Below are 22,339 nucleotides of genomic sequence, written 5' to 3' on the forward strand. Positions count from 1 at the left end.
ATGTAGTTGGAAGTAGGGCTGTCACTTTTGTGAAAAAATCCTGTTCGACTTTTGAGACGTAAGTGTTCATTGAATCGATTGTAAAATCGATTTTCCATGTCTAAAGACGTTTCCATTTTCATCACCAAACACAGGCACCTAACAGGGATCAGGACGAACGTAAAGAGGGCGCTTAAGATGCACAAGTCAGCAAATATTTCTGATGATTTATTGGCGTGAAGTTTCGTGCACAATGACAAACAGGAGTACAAGATTTAGGGATTGAAATTAACACCCTCGGCCCGCCAAATGCGGGTACAAATGAACTTTGGCGGGAAACGCTGTCAAATCACGAGCCAATCTGGCGTGTTTCTATGTTTAATCACTTTGCTGGGGAAGTTCGTGTAAGCCAAATCTGCACGGATTTAGCGCAAATACGCAACTCGTGAGTCCTCATGATATATAAAATACAGCGTATTGCAGAATCTGGGCATTTCTGGCTTACTTGAACACACACACCACTAAGCAACACATAACAGCGCGCTTGTTCACTTGCATTGAAGTAATAGCGAATATTAAAAAGCATTTGGTTAACAGAAAAGACATTGTTATTTTCCAGCATCCTACATGTTCTGTGTGCTGTATTGATCTGTCCACCTAAAAAACAGTTTTCGGGGTTAGGGGTGATTAGGGGTGATGACGTGATGACGTACTGACGTACTGACGTAGTGTGTGTGTGTGCGCGTTGGGTGCGAAATTCAACATGGCAGCGCGCCGCTGCTAGATAAGACAAACAAACTTTGTATTTTTTTTTTTCTTTTTTCTCTTCTCTTTCTTTTCCGCTACAACATCACCCGCGTTAACCCTAACTTAAAACCTGGATTTCAACTCGGAACTGGACCAACTGGAGGATTACATTGACCATCACTTCAACAGACTCTGTAACGTTGCAATGGGCCGATCAAGCAAAGCCAAAAAACCACGCACCTCGGATTCACCCTTATCAACCGATTCACCGCCGTCACCAACATCACCAGCTTCCACGCCGATCAAAACAAACTGCTGTTCCGACGTACTCTTATCAATCAACGAGCGCTTAGCTAACCTGGAATCTAGACTCTCACTAATCGAAGTACTGCACAAAGAATTTCAAAACCTCCGCCACAGCCTGGAATACAGTCAACAACAAGTCGATTCGCTCACTGAAGAAAACAAATCACTGAAAAGCTCCGTGGACACACTCACTACAAAACTCTCAACAGTAAACAGTCAACTTACCTCCGTCACCGCTGAGAACAAAGCCATGCAAGAAACCATCCTGGATATACAGTCACGCAGTATGAGAGACAATCTAATCTTCTCCGGCATCCCTGAATCATCCACCGAGGACCCCGAAAAATCTGTTAAGGACTTCCTGATCAACCAGCTCAAACTTTCACCAGAGACTGTAGAGCACATCACTTTCCATCGCGTTCACCGTTTAGGACAGAAACACATCAACTCCACCCGTTCCCGCCCCATCATCGCCAAATTTGAACACTTCAAACAAAAAGTACTGGTACAGCGACAAGGACGACAGCTCAAAGGGACTCATTACGGACTCAACGATCAATATCCACAAGAAATCATCCGCAGACGTAAGCTACTTTTCCCCATCCGTAGGACAATGATCAATCAAGGTAAAAAAGCAATCATCACAGTGGACAAATTATATATTGATGGACAATTATTTAGAGACAAAGACACTACTCCCTGGCTTTACTAATAATTGAAAATAGCAATGTAACATTTCCAATCCGTTTATGCTCAATTTATAGTCAATTCATAATCTTCATATTCTTTCATTAACCCAATTGCACCACACACGCACATTGTATTCTAAATGCACCTAAATAGCCTTGCTCACTGTTTATATGTTCTGTATTTGTTGTTTATAGGTATCCCTGTTTTATTTGTCATTTGTTGTTATAGATTTACACACACACACACACACACACACACACACACACACTCAACCACATTCACATCCACACACACAGACTTATATTCACACAAGGTAACTATGAAATATACATTATAGGTTCATGCAATTGAAATTCATAACTTGGAATATTCGTGGTGTTGGTTCACAAACAAAAAAAAATAAAGTTTTAAATTACCTAAAAAATACACAAGCGGATATATGTCTAATACAGGAAACACACCTCTCTCAATATACACAGAACAGCTTAAAAACTACACATTTTAACCACTGTTTTTCCTCCCACTATAATTCAAAACAAAGAGGAGTATGCATCTTAATAAACAAAAAAATACAGTTTAACCACCATACAACCATTTCAGATCATGAAGGCCGTTTTATCATTATTAACATTTCAATCAATAATAATCCAATTACAATTGGCAACATTTATGGGCCAAACTCTGATGATTCCTCCTTCTTTGTAAATTTCTTCTCTTCTCTTTCAAACATTTCTAACGGTCCAATAATTATAGGGGGAGACTATAACACTGTAATCAATCCATCACTTGACAGGTCAAAACACACAGGAAAATCTGGGCAATCTTCCAAAACAATAAAACAGTTCATGAGTGATTTTGGTCTTTGCGATGGTTGGAGGCTACAACACCCACTTGCCAGAGAATACACCTTTTATTCTAATGTCCACCAAACCTACTCCCGCATTGATTTCTTTCTAACCAGTAATTCAATCATACCAAATATTTTAGAAACCAAAATACATCCGATCATTATTAGCGACCACTCTGCGGTAACTCTAACATGGAACCTATCTGCAATACAAAAGCACCCCACCAGATGGCGTTTTAATACATCACTCTTGAAAGATCCAGAATTTGACAGCTACTTCAAGAGAGAGTGGACATCCTTCCTTGAAATAAATGACTCTCCAAAGTCATCAGCATCGCTACTCTGGGAAACATGGAAAGTAGTTTTACGGGGGAAAATTATTTCATATTCAGTACATAAAAAAAAAAAGGACAGAGAAAGAGAAACCCAACTGGAAGAAAGAATAAAAGAATTAGAAATTTTACATGCAAATAATCAATCAGAAAGCATCTATAAAGAAATTAGAGAAAAAAAAATATTGCTCAATGAAATAATAAACAAAAGAAACCAGTTTCTGATTCACAGGCTCCGTCAAGAAACTTTTCACCATAGCAATAAATCCGGAAAATATTTAGCCAGTCAAATTAAAAGAAATAAAGAAAGAACAGCCATAACCTCCATCAGAAACTCGGCAGGGAAGCTAACCAACTCACCAGTTGAAATAAACAAGATATTTCAAGATTACTATACAAAATTATACTCATCTGATCTTGATCCAAACCAAGAAGACATAACCCAATTCCTCGATAACACCATTCTACCAAAACTCAACATGGAACAAATAAACACACTAGAATCACCAATCACTGAAAAAGAACTTCATTCCGCATTGAAAAGCATGCAAAATAATAAAGCACCAGGTCCGGATGGCTTCCCTGCTGAGTTCTATGAACATTTTTGGTCAACTTTATACCCACTATTTAGCAGAACAATAACAGACATAAAACATAACGCAAAATTCCCTTCCCACATGAATACAGCACTTATATCACTCATCCCTAAACCTAACAAAGACCACACCTTCACATCCAACTATCGTCCTATCTCACTTATGAATGTCGACATAAAAATTATTAGCAAAGCACTAGCCCATAGAATTGAACAAATTATACCGTATATAATCCATCCTGATCAGACCGGCTTCATAAAAGGTAGACATGCATCTAATAATACCCGCAGATTATACAACTTAATGCACTACTCATCAGTACAACAGAAAGATACTCTCATTACCACATTAGACGCCGAAAAAGCTTTCGATAGGGTCAACTGGAAATTTTTATTCAGCACGTTACAAAAATTCGGCTTTGGAGAGTCGTTTATTAACTGGATCAAGATTTTATACACATCACCATCGGCCACAGTAACAACGAACGGACTAACATCACAAAGCTTCACACTGCACAGGGGAACGAGGCAGGGATGTCCACTCTCTCCATCCCTATTCACCATTTTTATTGAACCTTTAGCAGCAGCTATCCGTCAAAACCCAGCAATCAAAGGTATTGAAACACCACAACAAACACATAAAATCTCACTCTATGCAGATGATATCCTACTATATATACAAGAACCCCTAACATCTACTCAAGAAATAATTAAAACAATTCAGTCCTTCTCAAAAATATCCGATTATGCAATAAACTGGAATAAATCTTCCACCCTCCCTTTACATAAAACCAAATGGGATGTGGCTCCCCAGCAATCACCAATACCTATTTGTCAAGATCACATCACTTACTTAGGCATTAAGATTTCCTCCAGACTGTCAGAGTTGGTAACACTCAACTTCACACCATTGCTAAAAAAAATAGAAGACGACTTGCTCAGATGGCTCAATCTCCCAATCTCCATAATCGGCAGGATAGCAGCAATAAAAATGACGATTTTACCGAAAATTAATTACCTATTCTCAATGATTCCAACCCACCCCACACTCACCTGGTTTAAATCACTAGACTCCATTATAACTCGCTTCTACTGGAAAAATAAAACGCCAAGGATAAAACTCACTACACTTCAAAAAAGTAAGGTTCAAGGAGGACTAGAAGCACCAAATTTCCAATATTACTCAATGGCTAACCAACTGCAATACATATACAAATGGATTCGCCCCACCCAATCTGATATTGTATGGCTAGATATAGAACAATCATTATGCAAAGAATTAAATATAGCTGACATACCATTCCTCACCAAATCAATTAAACAACACACATGTTTTAAGGAAGTAACTATAGCCACCACTCTGACAGCCTGGTGGAAATTTCACCAAATCACTAATTCTACATTAGCTCCATCTAACCTCACCCCACTGTGGAACAACCGTGACTTTATAAGCAATAAAAAAACATTGAACTTTCACACATGGGCGGAAAAGGGTATCACCCACATTAAGCATATTTTCAAATCTAACACATTTAGACCATTTCCGGAACTGGCCCAGGAGTATGGCATCGGGAACAACGAATTTTTAAAATACCTACAACTCAAATCTTCTGTTCTGACAAAAATAAACATCAGAGACACAAATTTAGAACTTCCACCGGCAATATCAGACTTGGTCAACATTTCCTCTCCAAAGAAACTTCTCTCTAAAATATACAAAATGATCTCAAATCAACTTCAGACCATATACTTACCAACAATAAAATGGGAAAACGATCTATCAATAGCCCCTGATGCCAACTTCTGGACCCAAATCTGTAAAAACATCTATCACATGTCCAAAAATTCGAATCTTCAGTTAATACAATACAAAATACTTCACAGAACGCATTACACGGGCAATAGATTAGCTAAAATGGGATTCACATCAGAAATTTGCACACATTGCAATCAAAATTCTACAGATACATACATTCATGCAACCTGGCACTGCACTCCAATCAAACACTTTTGGGAAGAGGTCACACAGGCACTATCAACTATAGTTGGCTGCCACATCCCAATGTCGCCTTCCCTTTGCTTGCTGGGGGACCTCACAATAATAACTGATAAAACCATAAACTCTAAAATACTCCTCACAGCTCTAGCCATCGCCAAGAAAACTATCCTCATGAACTGGAAAACCAGAAATAAATTACACATTAACATCTGGAAAAATCTTATAACAGACTTCATGGCAATGGAACTCGCATCTCCCCTTCATAATAACACATCTGAAACTGATCCCTGCCGTCCAACACTTTCTGACCTCTTACAGCTATGAATCCTTTCTCTGTTTTCAACTCTGACTTCTCTCACCTTCTTACTCAACCCACGAATATTCATATTAGTTGTTTAAACTTGTTTCTGTCATCATTGTTATTGCTATCTTTACTGTTACTGTTATGATTACTAATTTCACTTTTTTTTTTTTTTTTTTTTTTTTTCATTGTTGTAACTACTGTTGTTGCTGTCTTTTGCTCTTACCGTTATGATCACCACTGCCATCATCATTGTCATTTATTATTATTATTAATATTATTATTATTATTATCATCATCAATATTGCCATTGTCAATGCTGTTTTAGAATTAGATATCATTGTCATCACTAGTGCAATAACTTCCCCCTTATCTCTTCATGGGTTTTTAATGCACCACAACATAGAATAAAAAAAAAAAAAAAAAAAAAAAAAAAAAAAAAGAAGGATTAAGGATATATGGAAAAACCTCACAAACACCAAGGCAGGCTAGACAGGCGAGAAGTGGTTTCAACGGGACAGCATCTCTGTCCCAATTTGAGACACTCTCGCACTGTACTCCCTATTTTAATGCACCTTAGACATTGCACATAACACACATAACACAAAAAAAAAAAAAAAAAAAAAAATTAAAAATTAAAAAAAAAATAGGAAAAGATATGGACTGATGAGATGAGGGGGAAGGTTATATTATATTATCTTATATTATATTATCTTATTATGTCGTATTTTATGCAGGATTGACAATGGCAATTATTACATAGGAGGAAGGATGGAAGTAAAAAATCTACCAACACAATATTGGCAATATGGTGGTAGTGGGAAGTGGGATGGTGATGGTAATAACAATGGTAATACATAATAAACGGTTACTTTGTTTACGCATACACACACATACACATAACCACACTCACACCCGCACACATACACACTTAAACACTTAAATCACTCTTGTCACTGCTGGAAGTATGGATTTACAAGATTGCTCACTACTGCACTATGTTGGTTTGTATGTATGCCTGATTGTTAAATAAAAAAAAATAAAAAAAAAAAAAAAAAAAAAAAAAAAAACAGTTTTCGATACTTGTGTTGGTTGGTCCGATCGATTGTGCAATCGATTTTCGAACGTAAAGTGACAGCCCTAGTTGGAAGCATATGTCCTGTGAAGCAAATAGTGCAGACCTGTCATTGAGATGCAAACGACTTGTGACTGGAGTGTCCCAGCAGTCCTCAATCAGCATAGTGATGAAATCCCTTGCACTAGATAGGCATCAGCATACTGTGATGATGAAGGCCATTGTACTAGGGCAGTAAAGAGTTCTGTCCATATTTGCTCAGCCCTACAAATCCCTCATCTGGTACATTGGACCTCAGGAATTATGTGAGGTACATTTCTGACCTTGAAATTCAGGGATGATTGCATTGAAGAAGTGTTTCTGTCACAGGTCGGGGCGGCAACGAGGCCTTAGACGCCGCCCCTTTTCTAGTGTACCACCCTGAGGAGCCTGACCAGAGGAACACCACAGACAGGACAACGTGATAAAATACAAAGTTGTGTTACTTAATTAGATTAAAATAGTCTCTCAAAACAGGGCATCAACTAATCGTTCTCTTCTTTGTCTTCCAAGGTCTCGAGGGTTTTAGCGGCTGCGGAAGGGAAAGCTCTCACTGGCGTTGACAATGGTAAGGTATCCCTCAGCGGATCTTCCAGACAGGCCGTGACCAGCACTCGGTAAGGAACTTCCCAATGAATCTGCAGGACGGACGGTGTGCGGCGCTCAGGTGAGGGACTCCACAACGGATCTCCAGGACAGGCGGTGCACAGCACTCAGGTAGGAACTTCACAACAGATCCTCCAGACAGGTTACGATGGCGGAGAAGCAAGAGACACTCTTTGACGCGGGCAGTGGTGAGGGATCCCACAGCAGTCCTCCAGACAGACAGTGCACAGCACTCAGGCGGGGACCTCCCAGCGATCCGGCAGGACAAACGGCGACCAGCACTCAGGTAGGGAACTTCCCAGTAGGGCTGGGCGATATATCGCATCACATTGTTATGCGCATCACTTCAGTAAAGCCGGTTCCTTGATTAGTAGTAAATCACCTTCACCTGCTTTCAGATGGAGCGGCATTTACTACACAGCACAAACTCCAGTGTTAAATTAACACTCAAGAGTGTTAAAGTTAATGAGATAATTAAGTGATTAATTTAGTGATGTTTGAGCATTATTGAAGACACCTGATGATAACAAGCAGAATCACTGAAGGAGAAAATCTCAAATTGTAAGTCACCGTTATGGCGATAAGTGTTTGCTTTAGTTGGGCTCTTAACCCTTATACATTCACTTTAAATTTGTTTGTCTGCAGTTATTTATTTATAACAGTCAAATTAACAAAAAAAAGTGTGATCTGATAGTGTTGGTTGTGTTCTGGCATAATCATGATGTGATCTGAAAATGAATCTTATTGAAATAGTTTGGTTTAACTTGTTGGCAACAACTTTTTGATTCTACAGCATATATGAGTATAGGTACGTTTCTTATAATCCAAAATATTTAATAAACATTGTTCTGATCAAAACACTTTCAAATAAATTTATTTAGAAACACAGACATCAATAATCAGCCTGTGAATCTCAACAATGGTGACAATAATAAAGCATGTTGCAGTGGCTGCCACCAATCACAACTCATTAATGGCTCCCATCATGCATTGCGATATGAATAAATTATGATCTGAATTTATGTAATTTACTTTTCCTAATTGAATATTCTGCTCGTCACCATTGTTGAGATGCATAGACTGATTCTTGAAGTCTGTGTGTGCCTATAAGAAAGATTTTTTTTTTGAAACAACTTTTAAGAAATCTTTTTTATTATAGCTAAAATTCTGGATATTTATGCAGAATCACAGTTATGCTGTAACCAACAACATAAATCAAAATCATAAAGTTCAAATGATGATTGTCATTATATAACCAACACCATCAGATCACTTTTTTCTTTGTTCATCTGGCAGTTATATCTCAGATACAACAGCCAAACAAAATCTAAAGTTAATAATATAAGGGTATTTACTACAAAGAGCCGTAGTTAACTGACAAGCTGAGCCATATCGCATTAATTATCGCTGGCGATACGTCTGCGATATTAATGCGATATGGCTCAGCTTGTCAGTGAACTACGGCTCTTTGTAGTAAATGCCGCTCCATCTGAAAGCAGGTGAAGGCGATTTACTACTAATCAAGGAACCGGCTTTACTGACGAGATGCGCATAACAATATCGTGCGATATATATCGCCCAGCCCTACTTCCCAGTGAACCTGCAGGACAGACGATGGACAGCACTCGGGTGAGCAACCTCTCAACGAATCTGCAGGACAGACGGTGACCAGTACTCAGGGAGGAACTTCTCAGTGAACCTGCAGGACAGACGGTAGTCAGCGTACCGGTACAGACCCTCCTTAGAACAGACAAAGCATACCACATGGGTGGGAACTCCTCTTCAGGTCAAACAGCGTTCCACAAGCTGGTACGAAGCCCTCTCCAGAAGAGGCAAAGCACCACACGGATGTAAACTCCTCTTCAAATCACACCAGCACGTCGGGAAGAATAATGGCACTTTCCTGCTGGATACACACTCCACACATCAGAGTTAATAAGGCCCAGCGTCCCACTGGGATAACAAGTCAACTGGACGAAGTTACGTTTAAAGGCAGAACTGTTCTTCTCACACTCGTGTATTCAAATCAAACTCTCAAGACTTTAAGCGTGCTTACATCACCACAGACACTGCAATCTTCACACGTACAATGAATTAAGGGCCTTCACTCCAGTATTCATCCAGTTTCCTCCATTCCCATGGAACTATGACTTAAGGGGGAAATGTTGGCAGAAATACGAGCCTCAAGAGATCACAACAACACTGGGGTTAACTTTCAGGCTGAGGCACACAGATAATGTCAGAAGGCTTTTAGAATGGTCATCAGCGTGATCATGGTACTTAGCTGTCCCAGGAGTGATCGGTGCACATTAATTCTCCAGTCCATGAATGTTATCCTTCATAGCATCCGCCAAGACTGCAATCCTCTGTCCTGTTCCCACTCCATCTCGGCCGCTCCCTTCACTTCTCCGCTCCTTCACTTCTCCGCTCCCTTCGCCTCCACCAAATTGCCTTTTTATATCCCTTATTGAGACACGTGTTCCGATCGCTGATCGCCTCCCTCACTTCTCGCAGCTGACGCTCATTTCTCAATCCATTATCCCACGATCGGCCATCGCGTGTAAAACCGGAACCGGCCCGGTGTTTCACCGGAAGTGCTCCGACGGGGAACGTCCTCGTTAGGAGAAAGGTTCCGCCTGGCCTTTTCGTCACTCTGTGACATCTCCATTGGCATAGTAGCACAAGAGTAATGATGATCATTGTCATTGTCAAGGATGCTAGGAAGATACACACACAGAACACCTACTCCCATCAGATGCACAACAATGTGGAGACGCTTGTAAGGAACTGTCCATATAGCAATTATCCTTTTATGTCCATCGATGGCTTTGGCAAGCCGAAACTCTAGTCACTCTAGTGTAAACCGATCTCTAGTGTCTCTGGCGGTCTGTTCCTTGTCATGGCATCTTCAACTCTCTGCTGTTCATGTCCCACAGTGAAGTTCCCTTAACCTTCAAGCAGAGAAAATGGCTTGCAGGCAATAGCAAGCCCTGAAAACTGAAAAAGGCATTCATTGGCAACACAGTCCAAGATGACAAAACAACAATATACAAAAATTGGTGAAAGAAAAACTTACCATCTGCAAACCAAGTATGCAAAGGTTACAACTTTTAAGGGAGTATCAACATGTAGTATTTAAATTGTTAGGCACCGTAGTATTCCACATAATAACTCGATCACTGATGACAACAGAGATGGCATATTTGGATTGAATAATGAGATTATTGCTCAGGAAATAATGAAGGAAAAATTGCGTGAAAAAAATGGGAAAAGAATGGGGTGGATATGAATTGAACTAATAAAATGAGTTGACAATCAGGAACTGGGGTATATGATTTGAGATACAGGGTTCCCAGGTCTTCAATGCATACGGTGTCAAAAAGAAAGGTTTTAGAATCTCTAGTACGGTTTCTTGAAACATAAATAAATTGCCTTTAAAAAATCAACTGGTGTTGTTTTCAAACCTAAACTTGATGAATTTCAATCAATTGGTGATGTAATTAACAGTAAAGACCTCAAATAAAAATGTCTCAAATGAAAAGTAAATGAAATGCACATGGTGTTACTGTAAGATGGCAAAAAAACGAGATTGAAAAATAGACAAAAGCAAAAATTAAATACTTAGTTGAATGCATACATCAGATGTATAATGTTCCAATAAGGAAAATAATTCAGTTTATGTGCTGTTACAGTAAGAAGAGGAATTTAATTTAACCCTGTGTTTAAAGATACAAATGTGTGACTGTATTTAGCGGTGTGTTTGTGTGACCGTATTTAGCTGTGTGTTTGTGGGACCATGCTCCAACCCAAGGTGAGAAAGGTTGCTGTTGACAATTATGATGCAAATTTGGTCCTTTTGCTGCAACAGGGTAGCCTGGTGCTACCAGACTCTTGTACATTTCATTTGTAGCCTACTGAGAGTCTGTAGTGAACTTATTTCTTCTAAAGTGTAGGAAAACTCAGAAGCGAAGACCAGGAGACTCGGAAGTATCTTTTCAAGCAGGATCCTTTATTGCTGTGGCATCTGTAATCTGCTTCGTTCAAAAAATCTTAGGCAAGTCTAACTAAACTAAAATACAGACTGTTCATATACCTTACAAGGGGAGGAGTTACATAAAGGTGGAAACAAAACATGTAAATGAAGTATACAGGTTTAGAAACCTGTCCTAGCCTAATCCAATCAGCATAACTATTCAAACTGAGCCACGGGCTCCCAGAACCATTTAAAACAAAAGGTGATTCAAATGCATAGAAACTAATCTAATCAGCCGGACTATTCAATGACAAAAGGTGATAGTCTCCGTGCTCTGATCAATTTAACTTACAATAGAGAGATCAGGACAGACAGGAACCGGCAGGTTTGTGACATAATTTACCTTAGTTACAAAATTCACACTAATAAACTTCCTCAGTTTATGTACTATTGTATTGGAACCTAAATTAAACATTGAAATAAATTTGTAATCCTACAGTCTGGCCACTCTGACAAGCGTTAACTTCCTTGAAGGTCGCTAAGAATCGCTAACGTTTGGTCGTGACGTATGTCAACTCAAACTAGCACGGTTAAAAATCGACAGGAGAAAACCTAAGAATTCACCGCAAGCCCAGACGTAGTACTGAAGGAAAATGAAAATTGAGCAGAAGTACGTAGGACGGCGGAGCCAGGCTAGCAACAGGGAGTCCATGAGCATCTTTTTAGTGAGATGGGGAATGAGACTTGTGATCATGGGTTCAAATTACTTTTCACCTAGGTTTGTTACTAGAGCATGGTAAAAGACAAATTTGTAACATCTACATGGCTAATGGAACTGTGAAACATTGTAGCCGTGTGGCGTTCCTGTGCTCCTGTGTATGTTTTAACTCAAGCTATACGGAAAATAGCAGTGTGACACTAAGGAGACAAACACATGTTGTTTGTAAATGATTAACAATACCAGTATTACAATTTTTCATTTTTAACACAAGACATTTAGTCTAGTATGCATTTACAATTTTGAAAATGCAGACAGGTTAAATGAATTTAGATGCTAACCTATTAAGCTGTTTGGCTGCTACACGACTAGCAAATGACGCTAACAGTTGAAGGCCTTGAGTAGGGCTGCAACAACTAATCGATAAAATCGATTATAATCGATTATGAAAATCGTTGTCAACGAATGTCATTATCGATTAGTTGGTCTGCTTACGTCACGGGGAGCGTTTACTGGTACGCACACACACGCAAGGTCTCTCTCCCTCAGGCGCTCTGCCGAGCGCGCGCGCTACACGGTTTGGAGCAGTCTCTTCTGTCTCGCATGCGCGCTCTTGCTTGCGCGCTCTAGATTTCGGGAGTTTGAACTAATTCGCGGGCATCAGGGAGCCGCAATCAATATGCGGGAGACTCCCGGGACTTCCGGGATGTCTGTATTTTGTCTCGAGCATCAGGTTGTGCAATCAGTTCGCTCGCAACGTAAGTGATGGATTAAAATAGCGCTACCGCAGAAATAGGTTAAATTAAAACGGTGTTTACAAAGTGAAGCATTAAATACAAAGGCAGTTAATAACAGCAGCAGTAAAATATTGTTTTTTAGTCACTGTACTCAGTGGTTTTCAGCGAATGCTTGTGCACTAATGCATAATTTCTCCTGTCCTTTACTCAAGCCTGTTAGCTTGCTGGGTAACGTTACCTCCATTCCGTTCTCTTTTTATAGCATTTGTCTACTAAGTTTTAATTGTTTTTCAGACGCGATCTACTGCGGCTCTACATTCACACAATTGTTTTCAGTCTTTCTATATTTATTTAATCAATTTATCCTTATATTATATTCTTTTACATATAATATATATTATATTCTTTATCCTTATATTCCTTATATATAATTAATTTTAAATAAAAATTAAATGAATTATATATTTTAGATGTTTTTAGTTTGTTTTTAGTTCAGATATTCACATCTGAACAACATGTCTGTGTAAATTTGTTTTAACAAAATTGTGTTAAAACATAATATGTTGGATATCATTTTTTTAACAATAATCATGTTTGTCAACTTGCCATCAGCAATTATCATTAAAAACAATGCAAATATTGATATTAGTAAAACTCAATGTGTGGCTTTTGCACTTTTTAAAGTACACTTTTACACATAAATACCCTGATTTAAGGTTTTATTTAGTTATAATAAAAAAAAAAATCTAATTTAATTTCTATCCGATTAATCGATTAATCGAAAAAATAATCGTCCGATTAATCGATTATCAAAATAATCGTTAGTTGCAGCCCTAGCCTTGAGTGACCAAAGTCGTTAGATCAGTAAGAGTTCTAGATGCATTTGAGATTTGGTTATTTACAGAGTGCTGGCTTGTGTCATTAGTAGAGTGTGATTGTCTACGTTTTATGAAATAGGGTGGAGGTCTGCCTCTGCCCAATGACTAGCGCTTTTCCTCTGTATGGCCCGTTTTGTGACAGGAATTACAGAAGTGGCTTTCTAAATAACACAGCTACCTCACAATGTATTTTGTGCTGGAGAAGCACCACACGAGCGATGGCTGTACACACCCTGCATTTGTAAGCAGTAATTCAAGGAAAATTGCACTGTTGTGGATAACATCTTTAATTCCAGAATACTCTCAAAAAGTTTTAACGATTTCACTCTCAGGCTCATTTTGATACATTGACTGCACAATGGTGCCTGTCATTAAAACCTGTGGTATCTTATTGATCAGAACATCTGGAATTGAGCTGATAACAATTTGCCAAATATCGCAGTCTATTGCCCTGTATATATATATATATATATATATATATATATATATATATATATATATATATATATATATATATACTTTTGCTTTGACTTGAACTGACAAATTACACATTCCTGTTGGTTGAACACAAGTTAATAGATATCGATCAACAAAGTGTCCTGTGCTCACCACACACAACTATAGGTGGAGAGGAGAGATGTGGCTATAGGGTGATGTGTGACTAACTTACACAGAAGAGACTTTGTTGCTCAGCACATGAAAATCTTCTTAGCGTGATTTCAGACTGTGTTTAAGTGGTTTATCCACTGCATGGACCTTCATGTGTAGCTTCAGGTGAGTTTTAATAGAGAAAATCTTCCCGCACTGATCACACGTGTGCGGCTTCTCTCCAGTGTGGATCCTCTAATGTATTTTCAGATATCCCGAATGACTGAATCTCTTGTCGCAGTGTGATCACTTATAAGGTTTTTCTCCAGTGTGGATCCTCTCATGTCTTTTCAGAGATGATGACACAGTGAATCTCTTGTCGCAGTGTGAACACTTGTAAGGTTTTTCTCCAGTGTGAATTCTCTGGTGCAGTTTTAAACTGTTTTCTGTAGTAAAAGTCTTCTCACACTCAAGGCACATGTACTCTCTTTCATCAGTGTGCATTTTCTCATGTCCACGTAAATATAGCAGCAGTGAAAAACTCTTTCCACACACAGAACATGAATGAGGCTTCTCCTTTGTATGAACTTCCAGGTGTCTCTTCAGGGTTGATGCCCTAAGAAATGTTTTGCAACAATGATGACATGTGAACTTCTTCTCTCCGGTGTGGATCCTCATGTGATCGTCAAGAGAATTTTTGGATGTGAAATTGTTTCCACACTGATGGCATTCATACGGCTTCTCTCCAGTGTGGATCCTCATGTGTATCTTCAGGCGACTTTCACAAGAGAAACTCTTTCCGCACTGATCACACGTGTGCGGCTTCTCTCCAGTGTGGATCCACTCGTGTCTTTTCCGATGTGATGACAGACTGAATCTCTTGTCACAGTGTGAACACTTGTAAGGTTTTTCTCCAGTGTGGATTCTAATGTGTTTCTTCAGGTCAGCTTTAGAAGAGAAACTCTTCCCGCACTGATCACAGGTGTGCGGCTTCTCTCCAGTGTGGTTCCTCTCATGTGTTTTCAGATTTCCAGACTGACTGAATCTCTTGTCGCAGTGTGAACACTTGTAAGGTTTTTCTCCAGTGTGAATTCTCTGGTGCAGTTTTAAACTGTTTTCTGTAATAAAAGTCTTCCCACACTCAAAGCACATGTACTCTCTCACACTAGTGTGGATTTTCTCATGTCCATGTAAAGATTGACTCTGTGAAAAACTCTTTCCACACACAGAACATGAATGCGGCTTCTCCTTCGTATGAACCATCAGGTGTGTCTTCAGGTGTGATGCCCTCAGAAATGTTTTGCCGCACTGATCACATGTGAACGGCTTCTCTCCGGTGTGGATCCTCATGTGAACATTAAGGGATGCAGATTGAGTGAAACTCTTCCCGCACTGATCACATGAGAACGGCTTCTCTCCAGTGTGGATCCTCATGTGTATCCTCAGTTCACTTTTAATAGAGAAACTCTTTCCGCATTGATCACACGTGTACAGCTTCTCTCCAGTGTGGATTCTCATATGACACTCAAGATTTTGTTTATTTGAGAAACTGTTTCCACACTGAGTGCAGGTGAAAGATTTCTTGGCTCTTCTTTTCTTTAAAAATGTCTGTTTAGTCTTTGAGCGACTCAAAGGTTTTTCTCCAGGTTGGACATGATGTTCCTCCTCCACTTCACTCAGTTCTTCACTCTCCTCGCTCTCTTCCATCAGGTCTGACAGGAAAGAAACAATTATTACATTTAATTTTTAGTACATCAAAATATTTCTCTTCAAAGAGAGAAATATAAAGTGAAAGGACATGGAAGTGAGCCCTGATGTAATGGTAGAAAGTAGACAACGGTTATAAAATATTATGATAATTTCATGCCTTTTTATAAATTGATTATATGTCCTTGAAACTTTCTATGAATAAGGTAAATTTATCTTCCAATTATTATCTTTAAAACATTATAGGCACAAATCCCATGTTTCTTTAGCAAGAATTATTAAATATGGGTAATTCGAAGCGTATGGCCGCATAATCCCGCACTCCCGTTCGGTCGGAGTTTATTCCCCAATTTGAAAATATTAAGATTTGATCTTTGTATAATTAATGATGTAAGGGGAAAAATACAGGAAAGGCAAGGGAAAACAGACTGGGAAAGCGGAGAATAGTGAGAAAATAACGACTGAGGGCGTCATGGACGAGGAACAAGGAGAGAGTAATGGCGCGCATGGACAAAATGCTAAACTAACAGATGAGGATATGAAAGTTAACATCGCCGCCATCCGCGCAGACATAAAAATGATGTCAACGGAGTTGAAGACTGAGCTGAGTAATTTTCGAGACAGAATCAGAGATGACTTGAAGTAGGAGCTAAAGGAATTTCGAGAGGAAATTCACCAGAAGCTTAACGAGGTCGCAACCGATCTAAAAACGACTACGGACAGAGTGAGTGAGGCCGAGGCTCGGATAGCCGAAGCTGAAGAGTGGTCCGTTGACTTTAGAGAGGCACTGAGCCAGTCACTACAAGCTCAGGAAAGTTTGCAGTTAAAGCTAACAGACTTGGAAGCACGCTCAAGGCGTAACAATGTTCCCATTTATGGGATCCCGGAGGGAACTGAGGGAAACAATATCTTCCAATTCATAGAAAACTTTCTTAGAAAAGAGCTGGAACCCCTTGCTGATGTTGACCTTGGAATACAACGATGCCACAGAGCACTCGGCCCCAAACCGCCTAGAGAAGCGCAAGCCAGATCGGTGATCGTCTACTTCCAGCAGTTTAATATTTAAGAGATGGTTCTGCATTCTGCGTGGAAGAAAAAGGAGACTTACCACAGCGACAGGAGGATCTACTTCGATCATGACTATCCTGCAGAAACGCTAGCAAAAAGGAAGGCGTATACGCAGATCAGGAGGGTTCTCAGAGAAAAGGGAATACGGTTTCAAACACCGCCACCAGCGAAACTGCGAGTCTTTTTTGACACTGGGCCGATTACTTATGGAAACGCAGTGGAAGCAGCAGAGGATCTGAAGAAGAGGGGGTTCCCGATTGAGTGGGAGAAAACTGCTGAGGCATCTGCGGAAAAAGCACGGAAGGCCGGCTGGCACTGAACAACGAGCGCGAACACGGCAAATCGGCCGAGCCGCCAGGAATGGATCAAGGAGAAGCTACGGAGTTTTCAACGGCCAAGATAGATCTAACGTTAGAGCCATTAAGGTAATGGAATCGGAAGACAACAGGCCGTTAAGTGACTACATTATAAGAGTGAAAAATATCGAGCAAACGAGGCAGTTGTCTGTCTAGGGACATTAATGCTTTAATGGCATTTGCACCTAGATTTAATGTCCTCAATGTGTGGGAGTAAAGACGAAGTTAAATTACCTTATAGTCTTTTAAGTTGATGGTAACATCCCCACAAGTCTGTTATTCTTTATTCATTATATTTTCCCTATTTAACATAGCCGATATATTGCTGAGTCTTCAGTTCTGTTAGAGTTTAAATATCCAGTTTAACCCTCTGAAACCGACGGCATCGTCGACGACGCCACACGACTCCTCCGATAAATATTGATATTATTTGATGAAAAATTGATCGATTTCCTTACCGTTTTTTGCAGCAGAAAGCTAACACGCTAGCCGTCACGGGGGTGTATTTGGTGTCTTTCTAGCCTTTTCAGAAGGTTTTCTATCCAGCCTGGAACTTGTGCGTCCTTTCAGAGTGTTTCAGTAATAAATCCATATGTGTATATCCCAGTTTTGATCTCTGAAGTCCATAATTTATAAATTTTCCGTCATATTTGCTGCTAGCTTGATGCAAGCTGCCATTTTGGACATCTCGCGATGCTTTGCGTGAGGTTGTTGACCAATGACAGGCTGATCCGTCGTCCACGTTGGTGTGCGTCATTACGCATGAACCAAGGGTGATATTTTGGAAAGAGAGAGACGCACGGCACAGTGGTTTCGAGGAGAGAGAGAGAGAGACGCACAGAGAGACGCGAGTTTTGAATAATACACAGAGAAACACGGAGAATAATGGATCCTCAGAGATTGAGAAACATGGATGTAAATCAAGCACTGGCCTTTTTTGATGCCATGGAGGATGATGGATTTTCTGGAGAAGAGCGCTTTTTGACTGATGAGGAACTTGATTACCAGAATCGTCTAGACCCTGCTGAAGAGTAAGTTACATTTATTTATTTACTGTAAAAGTATAAAAATAAACAAAAACTAATATGATAAAATATACATTTTCTAAATATGGAAAAATAAGTTATGTAAAAGTAGTATTTCGTTTTTCTGTGTGTGTTACAGAGTAGTAAGAGTTGTAGATTACACTTTGTCTCTCAACCATTGTATGTCTGAGTTTATTTACTGTAAAAAGTATAAAAAAAGAAGAAACTAATATGATAAAATATAAATTTTCTAAATATGTAAAAATAAGTTCTGTAAAAGTAGTATTTCATTTGTTTATGTTTGTTACAGAGTTGTGGATTACACTTTGTCTCTCAGCCATTGTTTGTCTGAGTTTACCTAGAGATACAAACAAAGGATGTTGTAGTGGGGGGTTGGTCACACCTTTTACCTGTGGAGAGAATAGTGGGGGGTCGGTCACACCTTTTGGCTGGAAAGCGAATGGTCATATTATAGCTGTGGTGGGTTGGGGGTACAGTAGCAATCTCAGCCATTGTAATCTTATGTGAAAAATCAAATACAAAAACAGTAATTGATCTAATTTGTATGATCTAATATTTTGCTTTATTTATTTGTTTTACAGTTGTGATAATGATGAAGACACCAGCCCACCCACCCAAGCCAGACAGGAAAGCTCCCATTCTTCCACTGAGGAGGGCCCTTCCACTTCTGCTGCAGCATCCCAGCAGCTGCCAGGAATAGGTCATGGACGGCTGCTGCAGTTTTTTACTTCACAAGGAAGTTTGTGCAGAGAAGCAGCAACAGCCCATGACCCACAGGGCTTTTCTGGAGGAGCTGACAGCCCAACTCTGTGGTGTTACAGTTGCTGTTCCTCCCACCCAGCAACAAAGTAACCATGTACCCGTCCAAACATCGGAACAAACTGAAGCAAGCAAGAAGGCCACCTATGGTAGAAGGCAATGTGTGAACTGCAAACAGACAAGGCAGGTGAAACAGGCCACCCCCTGGAAATGCAAAGCCTGTGATGTGGCCCTCTGTGTGATTCCTGATAGGAACTGTTTTGAGGCTTGGCATCAGTGATTTTCATGAGGCCCAAAACGCCTGGACTTCCTTTGGAAAAATGTAAATATTTTTTGTTCTGTTCAAGTTATAATGTTCATTCCTGTGCTCCAGGACTCCAAAGACTTGAACAAACTGTTTTCCAGAGGAAAATTGCTTAGCTTTTATTTATTTGTGTGTGATTTCAATAAATATTTGAGTGATTCAATTTCCGATTTATTTTTTCATTTGTCTTTGTGGTCCCATAACTTATTTTACATTCAGGTGACATCAATGAAACACAAATAAGCTGAAAGTTCAATTTGTCCTGAAAACAAAGATGTGTGTCAATTGTCTGTGCACAAAAGTGTTGATGTTTTACAAGCTTGTTTAGTGAATAACACCAGACGAAAAATTTATTGTAAAAATACCCTTAGGTCTCAGAGGGTTAACTGATTAAAATCACCCTTAGCCTTTAATGAGAATATAGCTGACCGACAAGTACGGGTACTACATTTGTTTTTGACTTTTCTAAGTGCATACAGTACATTCTTGAGTGTACTATAGGTTGCACTGAAGGGGGGCTCTGGTGGTTAGCTGCTGGACTATTCCCCCACATCACGAAGTGGTTATTACTTCATAATGGAGGTCTACCTGTGTTTTTTGATTTGTTGGTTTATTTTTTGTTGTTGTGATGTTCTGATTTGGTTATATAGTTCGAATATAGTTCAGGTTTGGTCACCAATAATGTGGTTTACAAACAATGTCTGGCTGTGGTTTAAAAGCAATGTCAGGAATATAGGGTGATTACCCTCAACGTAAATGGTCTACACAATCCAATTAAGAGAAGCAAGGCTATTGCAAAGATGAAAAAGGAAAAGTTACATATCATATTTTGGCAGGAGACTCATCTCAACAGCGCAGAACACGAAAAATTAAAAAAACTAGGGTTTAAGAATGTATTTTACTCATCATATGAGAAAGGGAAAAGAAGAGGGGTAGCAATACTAATTTCTAATAGTGTGAATTTTCAAGTGGTCTCTGAATTTACTGATAAAGAGGGCCGTTATGTTTTAGTTAAGGGATTTCTAGATCAGAAAGAAGTTACAATAGTTAATGTGTATATAGCCCCTGAGCTGGACAATTCCTGTATTAAAGAAATTTTTCAGTTAATTGCTTCTGAATCCTCTGGGGTCTTAATATGTGGAGGAGACTGGAACACCCAAATACAGCCTAAACTCGATTCTTCTAATACACTAAAGAGGTTAACTTCCAGAGCTAGTATAACGAAAAAACTTTTGATGGAGTTGGGACTGATTGATGCCTGGAGGGATCTCCACCCAACAGACAAACAATTCACATTCTACTCTGCAAGTCAAGATGTTTACTCAAGAATTGATTATTTTTTTATTTGTAAATCAGACAGGCACAGAATTATAGATTGCAAGATAGGAGTCAGAGATATCTCTGATCACTCAGCTGTCTACTTGACCCTGCATTTAGATAATAAAAAGAAGGATATGTTATGGCGACTTAATACAAGCATTTTAATTGATAGTACATGTAAGGAATATGTCCAAAAAGAACTGGGAGATTATATGGATAACAACGATAACGGGGAAGTATCACCAAGTGTCCTGTGGGATGCCTTAAAATCAGTGATCAGGGGAAAACTCATAGCTCTCACATCGTATAGAAAAAAGGAAAGAAGTAAAAGGCTGCTTGAACTACAAAAAAATCTGAACCTCTTAGAGATAGAACATGTTGAGAAGAAGAAACCATATATATTAAATCAAATAAACAATGTTAAAAAGGAAATAAATAAATTATATGAGGAAGAATTAGAGAAAAAAGCTAAATTCATTAGACAGAGATATTATGAAAATGGACCTAAGGCTTTGAAGCTGTTGGCATGGAGGCTAAGGAAGAAACAGGCTGAGAATACAATATATGAAATTAGGGATCCCAAAACTGAAAAAATCTGTCATAAGCAAGAAGATATTCACAATATTTTTGAAAATTACTATAAAAATCTATACAAGGAACCAAATACAACCAGCTCACAGGAAATACATTTATTTTTAGAATCACTTGACTTACCTTCCATAGGTGAAGTACAAAATAAAGCCCTAATGGCAGAGATAACAAAGGAAGAAATAAGGAAAGCAATCTCTAGATTAAAAGTTAAAGCGCCGGGAACAGACGGCTTTCCAACCGAGTGGAATAAGGCTTTTAAAGATCAATTAGTCCCTATACTTTTTGATTGCTTTAACTATACACTTAAAGGAGGTGAGCCACCAAGAACATGGAGTGAGGCAATAATTTCAGTTATTCCTAAAGAGGATAAAGACAAAAAGCAGTGTAGCGCATTTAGACCAATTTCGATTTTAAACATGGATTATAAATTATACGCATCGATATTAGCTAAAAGACTGGAAGATATAATACCAGAATTAGTGGATTCAGACCAGACAGGATTTGTACGTGACAGACAGACACAAGACAATATTAGGCGGGTGCTGCATGTAATTGATCATGTCACTAAAGAAAACATCAGAGCAGTAGTAATTAGTTTAGATGCCGAGAAGGCATTTGACTCGGTTCGCTGGGAGTACCTGTACCTGGCATTGAGAAGATTTGGTTTTAAAGATGATTTTATTAGATGCATTAAAATGTTGTATTCGTCACCAAAGGCTAGAATAAGGGTCAACGGGCATCTCACTCAGAGTATTAACCTGGAAAGAGGCCTCTCAGA

At 39.1% G+C, this 22,339-nt stretch overlaps 1 protein-coding gene and 1 pseudogene across 2 annotated transcripts in view; one reads left to right on the forward strand and one right to left on the reverse strand.

Moving 5' to 3' along the window:
• The window catches only part of LOC143714394 (uncharacterized), a 185,255-nt pseudogene that overhangs the window by 158,192 nt on the left and 4,724 nt on the right, over positions 1-22,339 (reverse strand). The window contains exon 2 of the transcript XR_013195479.1: positions 14,536-16,122. The product of XR_013195479.1 is annotated as an uncharacterized LOC143714394 (transcript). The remainder of the gene's footprint in view (positions 1-14,535; positions 16,123-22,339) is intronic.
• LOC143714367 (uncharacterized) overlaps positions 1-22,339 on the forward strand; it is a 288,790-nt gene that overhangs the window by 56,791 nt on the left and 209,660 nt on the right. The gene's annotated exons all lie outside the window — the stretch shown is intronic.

This window comes from Siphateles boraxobius, unplaced genomic scaffold, assembly GCF_051911475.1.
Source record: "Siphateles boraxobius isolate OS27281-9 unplaced genomic scaffold, OSU_SipBor_1 54, whole genome shotgun sequence".
In the NCBI taxonomy this organism is placed as follows: domain Eukaryota; kingdom Metazoa; phylum Chordata; class Actinopteri; order Cypriniformes; family Leuciscidae; genus Siphateles; species Siphateles boraxobius.